Here is an 8439-nt window from a genome sequence, read left to right on the forward strand (position 1 = left end):
AAAAGGACACAAATTCAAAAGAACACTATCGTTAAATCTTCTTCTTGCCGTGAAAATGCAAATCCCATCTCAAATTAAATCAAAACCACAAAATCAATGTTCTAATTTGTAAGAAAAAAAGAACATAATTTAGGATCAATTTTATGTTTAAAAACTTTAATTGATGAGATCAACTTGAATCAATTTGAGAGATTTCTAAAATTCACAACTTAAAAAGTAAGAAATGGTGGTAATGGTTGTTGGTGATGGGGGTATAAGAGGTACTATGTTTAGTTATTTTTTGATAGTTTTAATGGTGAAATAAAGTTGACACGTGGCTCAATATATGAGAATGTTAACAAGCACACTGATAAACTGTGTGCAACAAATTCGGACTCATAAAGTAAGGGCCGCTTTGACACCCCATTTTATGGGATTGACACCCTTTTGGCAAAAAATATAACAATAATGATTATTCCTTATGTGTTCTCTTACACATCCCATATCCCACGGTAGACAGTTGTCGCGAGATCGTACAATTCACGGCATTCGGGTTGCCGCGAGATCCCATATCCTATGGCAGTGAGTTGCTGCCGAGGATTTTTTTGTGTTTTTTGTTTTTTTTTCACTTCAAATTTTACGTATTGAACACACACGACATATGGATACCTCATTTGTTTCTTTAGAGCTTATTTATACACTCCAAGAACAACACCAAAACCATAAAAAAAAAATATATACAATTAAGGCATAATTTTGCTATCTCGCGGCAAATATTTTCATATGATATAAGAAAAACTTGTAATCAAATTAATGAAGAAGAGCTTTTATAATTAACACAAGCAAAGACTCCATTTTAGTGAACACAACCATCTCGCGGCAACTAACTTTTTTTTACCGTGGCTATTAAAAAAAATTTAAAACAAAAAAGGACCCACGGCAATAACCTTCCGTGGGATATGGGATCTCGCGGCAACCCGATGTCGTGGATTGTGCGATCTCGCAACAACTTCTTACCGTGTGTGTTTTTTTATGTGATTAATGGAGGGGTGCCAATACCTTGGAATTGGTCAAAGGGGTGCCAATCCCATAAAATGGGGTGTCAATACCGCGACCCTAAAGTAATATATGTTGTGGGGTTTTTTACGTTTTCTCCCTGAACAACCACATTAATTAAAATATGACTTTCAAGTTTGTTAGCGACTTAGGTCAATAACCTTTACTTTTCGTGGGACTCTCTATTGAATTTTCCTGCTCCAAGGCTTCTGACTTGACCACCTCTAGTTAGCACCTCACTGAGTTACTGCGGTAATGACAATATTAATATTTAATATCATTAATCACTGAAAAATATATTCACACTGAAAATTAACACGTCATTACATTTCGAAACTTCAACCGCGTCAACTTAAACTATATAATTTCCCTCCTTGTTGAAGTATACAGGTGTGCACTTATCATCTGTGTGTTAGTTATAGGCGTGTGCCTATCGATTCGGTCTGTCAGAATGGACCGTGTTTAGTGTTTTCTATTTTCGTGTATTAAACTTATTTATATGTAACGAAGTGTTGTGTAACAGTAAGCTAAATTAAGAACCCTAATTCTCAAGCCTCTATTTTTACTTCTTCTTTACCAATACATTAAGACCTTTAGTACTTTAGTACTATGATGTTGTTATGATTATCCTAGCATCTCACAACATGGTATCGGAGCGTCTGGTTAGAGATCCATCAAAGACCTATGAATAATCAAGCTTAAAGTCTAAAGCTTGAGTCTTGTTTTTCTTTTCAATCCCATTGTCTCGCTTCCGCACAACTATCTATCTATCTCTTCGTATTCAAGTTTGCTTTACAATGGCTGAAGTAACAGTTGTTCCAAAGACCGATGAGTTTGGAAACACATCTGTTTTCTTTGTTGGTATGACTTCTGTGAAATTGGAGGGTGTTGCCAATTACCTTCAATAGGCAGAAGAAGTTAACGTATACCTTACTGGCAAAGGTAAGGAAACACATCTTACAAATTCACCTGCCACCACAGATGAGAAATCAAATGTGACTTGGACAAAAAAGATGATGCCTTGGTTAAGACTTTTTTGTGGAATACTATGGAAAAAGATATATGCAATACTGTTCGTTTTTTTAAGACTTCTAAGGAAATATGAGAGTATCTACAAGAATCGTATTCTCCATCTCAAAATACATCTCGTATCTTTCAGTTGTATGAAGATATATTTGATTTGAATCAAGGAGATATGTCTATTTCTGAGTATTATAATTCTCTTTGCAGCAAGTGTGAAGAATTAAATATTTATCATCCATTGACTACAGATATCACTCAGTGGAGGAAACAAAGAGAGGAATTTCGTGTCTCTAAATTTCTGTCTGGCCTACATCCTGAGTTTGCTAATGTGAAGGCTCAGGTATAAGCCGAATCAAAACTCCCAACTTTGTCTGAAGCTTATTCTCGTATTACTTCTCCTTTAAAATCCACTGACAGTGTAGCCTTATTAGTTCCTCCAAGTAACAACAACAATACCTTTTCATTTGGTCGAGGTAGTGGAGGTAGAGGTGGCAGAACTAATTGTGGACGTGGAGGAAGTCGTAGTAGCCAGGGGAGTGGACGAGGTCGTGGTATGGGCGGTTGGCCACCATATGATCATTGTGGGTGCATAAATCATGGTTCTGATTTTTGTTGGGAAGCATTTGGACGACCAACACTGTCTAAAGGCAACAATGCCACAGTTTCTGATAATAGGGATACAGATTCAGTCCAAAAGGTGCAAGACGACCTTGTAGCCTTCATGGAAAGGATACAAGCTATTCTAGCCAGTTCTTCGAGTTCGTCTAATGCTCCCACAACAACTCTAGCCGAATCAGGTAACATATATATGTTTTCAACTAGTGAAACCAACTCTTGGGTCATTGACTCAGGAGCTTCTTATCATATGACAGGTAACCCCCAATTGTTTTCCACTATTGATTAACCCAGTAAAGTATCATATGTTACATTAGCAAATTGTGCTAAAACTAAGATTCTTGGTCGAGGTTCCATTCAGCTAACTCTTCATGTGTCTCTTGTCTCTGTCTTGCTTGTTTAAAATTTTCCTTTTAATCTCTTATCCGTTCATAGTCACACCCAATCACGTAATTGTTCTGTCACGTTTTCCTCCATTCATGTTGTTTTTCAGGATCTGCAGACAAAGGAACTAGTTGGTGGGGGTATGAGCAAGGCGGCATCTACTACTTTCAAAGTGTTTTTGGGCAGCCTCAACAGAAACAGGCCCTTACAGTCTCTGTCTCTGCTTTTCTATGGCATAGGCAACTTGGTCATCTACCTCTAAAGAGTCTACATTGTCTAGTCCCTAGCATTCCTGCAAGTTTTCAATCTTTTCAGTGTGAAGTTTGTAAGTTAGCTAAACATCGCCGTGCTACTTACAAAACTAGTTTAAATATATGTTCAAGTGGTCCTTTCCAATTTAGTTCATTCCGATGTTTGGGGCCCATGTAGAACCACTAGCCTCTTGGGAGCCAAATATTTTATTACTTTTATTGATGATTTCTCTTGTGTTTGTTGGGTTTATATAATGGAGAATCGTTCTCAAGTCTTTCTTGTTTTCTAAAAATTTTATGCTGAAATCACTAATCAATACTCTGCAAAGTTGAAAGCCTTTAGGAGTGATAATGCCAGGGATTATGATTCTGCTATGTTTAAATGTTTCTTTGCTGATAATGGTACTACTCATCAAACCTCTTGTGTTGACACCCCACAACAAAATGGGGTTGCTGAGAGAAAGAATCGTCCTCTTCTTGAAGTTGCCCGTAGCTCAATGTTTCAAAGCAATCTTCCAAAGTTTTATTGGGCGGAGGTAGTCCTTACTGCCACATATTTGATTAATCGTATGCATTCTTCAGTGTTAGGTGGAAAAACTCTTATGTATGTTCTCTTTCCTAGTCAACCATCTTTTTCTCTTACTTCTAGGGTGTTTGGGTGTATTTGTTTTGTTCATAATCTTCAACCTGGTCGTGACAAATTAGACCCTCGTGCTACTAAGTGTGTCTTTCTTGGGTATTCTTGTACACAGAAGGGTTTTAAATGTTACAATCCTCACCTTCGGAAGTTTTGTGTTTGTTTTGTTCATAATCTTCAACCTGATCATGACAAATTAGACCCTCGTGCTACTAAGTGTGTCTTTCTTGGGTATTCTCGTACAGAGAAGGGTTATAAGTGTTACAATCCTCACCTTCGGAAGTTTTATGTTTGTGCTGATGTAACTTTCTTTGAGGATGTATCATATTATTCTCTCAAGGGACAGGTGTCTAAAGAACCTTTCGAGGAATTTTTGCATTCTCCTACTCCAGTACTAGATGAGTGCACTGTTGACTTTCCAGGCCCAATACTGGAAAAGCACACAAGTTCAGCACATATACCTGATGGGCGCACGCCTATTACTGCAGCACAAACTAAGGGTGCGTGCCTACTCGATGCAGCCCAACTGGATCATGTGCCCTCGCCTCCTTGCTCACCTCTGCCCCCACCTCCTGTGCCTGTGCCCTCGCCTCCTTCTGCACTTGACATTCCTATTGCTCTCTGGAAAGTTGGACGCTCTCCTAGTAGCACATGTCTTCCTCGTCGGTATGCTCAATATTTTATTTCTCAGTTTACCTCTCATGATCATTTACCACTACCTGTCAAGGTATTTGCTATCTCGTTGCTCTCTGTCTATGTGCCTATTAATTACAGAGACGCCTTATCTCATTCTGGCTGGAGGCAAGCTATGGAGGAGGAGTTGAGTGCATTGTACTCTAATCAGACTTGGGTGCTTACTCCTCTTCCTCCTGGGAAGATAGTGGTTGCTTGTAAGTGGGTTTTCATAGTCAAACACAATCTAGATGGCACTGTCTCTCGTTTAAAAGCTTGGTTGGTTACTAAAGGTTTCATTCAGACATATGGTATTGATTACTCTGAGACTTTTTCTCCTGTGGCGAAGTTAGACTTTGTGCGTATTGTTATCTCTCTTGCAGTCAATCACAACTGGCCTCTATACCAGTTAGATATGAAGAATGCATTATTGCACGGTGACCTACAGGAAGAAATCTATATGGTGCAACCTCCTTGTTTTTTTGTTCAAAGGGGGCAAGTATGTCGGCTACAGAAGTCTTTGTATGGTCGCGGCTCAAACAATCTCCTAGAGCTTGGTTTGCAAAATTTAGTCAAGTGGTAATGGCTAATGGCATGACTCGATGTGAGTATGATCACTCTGTATTTTATAGGAAGACTAAGCAAGGCATTATTATCTTAGTGGTGTATGTCGATGATATTGTTGTTAATGGTTCTGACAAACAAGGCACTGCTCGTCTCAAAATTAATCTCTCAAAGAATTTTCAAACCAAAGACCTTGGAGAAATTAAGTACTTCTTAGGCATTGAAGTCACAAGGTATCCTGGTAAAATTCATCTTTCATAGCAAAAGTACGTACTAGATATGCTCAGTGAGACTGGTAATCTAGGAGCACGACCAGTGGAGACTCCTATGGATCTGAACAACAAACTCCAGTCAGATATGGGAGAGTTGTATGCAGATGTTGAGAGATATTGTCGATTAGTGGGTAAACTAATCTATGCCACTATCACTCGTCTAGATATTTCGTTTGCTGTCAGTGTAGTACTCAGTTTATGCATATGCCTAGAGTTCCTCATTTTCAGACTGTTATTCGCATTGTGCGATACTTGAAAGGTTCTCCAGGACGTGGACTTGCCTATCGTTCAAATAGTAATCTTGATGTTGTTGGATGTGCCGATGCTGATTATGTAGGGTTAGTTTCTGACAGAAGATCTACTACTGGGTACTATACCTTTCTGGGAGGTAATTTGGTCACCTGGAAGAGCAAAAAGCAAACAGTTGTTGCCAAGTTCAGTGCAGAGGCCAAGTATAAGGCTATGGCTCAAGGCACTGGTGAATTAATGTGGATACGCAATCTGTTACATGAGTTTGGTTTCTCAGTTCAGTTGCCTATACCACTCTATTGTGATAATAAGGCAACCATTCATATTGCCTCCAACCCAGTATTTCATGAGAGGACAAAGCACATCAAGGTGGATTGTCATTATGTCAGACACAAAGTTGAAACTAAGGAGATATAGACTCCTCATCTCACGTCCAATACTCAGTTGGCCAATATCTTCACAAAGCCACTATTTTGTACGTCTATTATCTACTCGTCTTTGCAGCAAGCTAGGCATGAATGATATCTATGCTCCAGCTTGAAGGGGGGTGTTGAAGTATACAGGCGTGCGCTTATCATCTGTGTGTCGCCTATCGGTTTAGTCTGTCTGAATGGACAATGTTTAGTGTTTCCTATTTTCGCGTATTAGACTTATGTTAGGTGATATATGCTCTTTACTACTACTTAGAGTTTTGAACTCTCTAAATTGATGCAAAAGCACTCAAGGTTCCTTACTCACGATCTTCGTTTCGTAGAGTTGGAATAAAGATTCGAACTAAGCTAAAGCTTAGAACAACTACAAATTAGATGTTACAATAAAGGGAAACTAAAGAGTAAGGTCATAATATAAATGCTAGATTTTTCCTTCCTACACAAACATTAAGAAAAACATTAACGTTGAAAACATGCACTTAATACCGAAATAGAGATTTGAAAGAGAAGGTGGAGAGTTAATCCTCCTCATGTGAAACTATCATTAGTTGTTGATTTGAAAAAGGTTTTGATTCTTCCTAGACTCATAGACAAGTCCCTAACGGAAAAATAGATTTGATCCCTAGCATGCATGGCTCACTAAAGAGCTCATACATGCTAGCAAGTGAAACCAAACAATGACTTATCTCTAAGCTCATTGCTTGATTCTTAACTAAACTCTACACCAACTACCATTTTGGGATAGGATGTAGAGTTAGTTGTGCTTCCTAAACCTACCAAACCAACAACAATTGATTTACCCTCACATGAGTTGGATTAACTCCCCAAAAGGGAAGTTAGCTCATGATCCTTGGGACAAGGATTTATAAACTAAGAAAAACACAAAAGAGAGAGAGAGAGAGAGAGAGAGAGAGAGAGAGAGAGAGAGAGAGAGAGAGATGAACAATCAAACTCACTTCTATTTATTTTCTAGAAGAAACAAGTGTTTCTCCATTAAAACTATTACAAGCTTTCTAATAAAAACTAAAACTAACTTCTCATTTTCACTAAGGAACTAAAATAATGCCATGTGAGGAAAATAAGTCAAGGGAGTAAATGGAGTGTCCCCCACCCTTGTCTAATTTCTTCTCCATTTGAGAGAAATCTCATTTCCTCCCACGTGAATTATCAAACCACATTAATTCATTTTTATCCACCACATTAAAACAAAGTGACACCTTGCCTTTTTTTCACTATTAACACCTAATCTAATTTATTACATGCAAGGTGTCAACTTTGCACCAATAATTTGTTATCTTTGTCTTGACATGCTCCATGATTGATGACTCATCCAATCTTGTGGTCCCCAAGATAGTGGGTCCCCTGTGCATCCCAGCTGGCGGTCCGGTATTTTGAGCAGCTTTTACAACTTCCCCTATCGTAGAGTTCATCGCCGCCGATTATGCGAAAGCAGCTCTCTTGTCGCATTCGGAGTCCTGGTTCGAGAGGTAGGAGCTTTGGAAGTTTGATGCTTCTTGTGTGGATTTGGGAGAATTCATATATACGCCGTTCCTCGTGCTTTATATCGAGTTTAACCAATATTTCCATGTTTCTTTGCAAATACCGCAAAAGTATGAAAACATATTTATTTCATGATTATTAAACACATAATTAACCAAATTTATATGTCTCAATGGGGTTTCATAATACACTTTTGGGTGCTTATCACACTACCCCTTAAACAAAGACTTTGCTTGTCCTCAAGCAAAGAAGAGACACTAAAATAGATAAGTGGCCAAAAATGTGTAGTCCTAAACTAATTCTCGTTTCGCAGAGATGCGGTTGCATTGACCATATGCAACAAGGCCTTAAACCACTAGGAATTCCCTAGTGGACGAAGTTATAGCCTCGTGAGAGTTTTCGAAAAGATACTCACAAACTTCATTTATACTACAACGACTTCGGTGATGTAAACTTCGTTTCCTAAATTAATCTCAGATATCCATACATCTCCTTAGCAGGGAACGAGGATTGATTTCTTTGAAACTCAAGTTAATATGTATTCAATAATTAAAACATCTACATATGATTATTCATGCAGTGAACTTTTCATTGAAATATACTAGCAGAGTTGTTTCTGGATCCCTTGGAGAGCGTACCTAAATGGGTTCTCACAGGTATGTGTCGAAACACAATTTCACTCAAAAATTTTCCACTAAGGTTTGTTAACTCCAGTGTGCAGTGGGCACACGTTTCCTTACATCTCAATGACAGTCAGAGGAGCCGATGTCGATCAATCACGTCTACTACTTATTATCACACCAACC

This window comes from Coptis chinensis, chromosome 1 (assembly GCF_015680905.1).
Source record: "Coptis chinensis isolate HL-2020 chromosome 1, ASM1568090v1, whole genome shotgun sequence".
NCBI lineage: Eukaryota > Viridiplantae > Streptophyta > Magnoliopsida > Ranunculales > Ranunculaceae > Coptis > Coptis chinensis.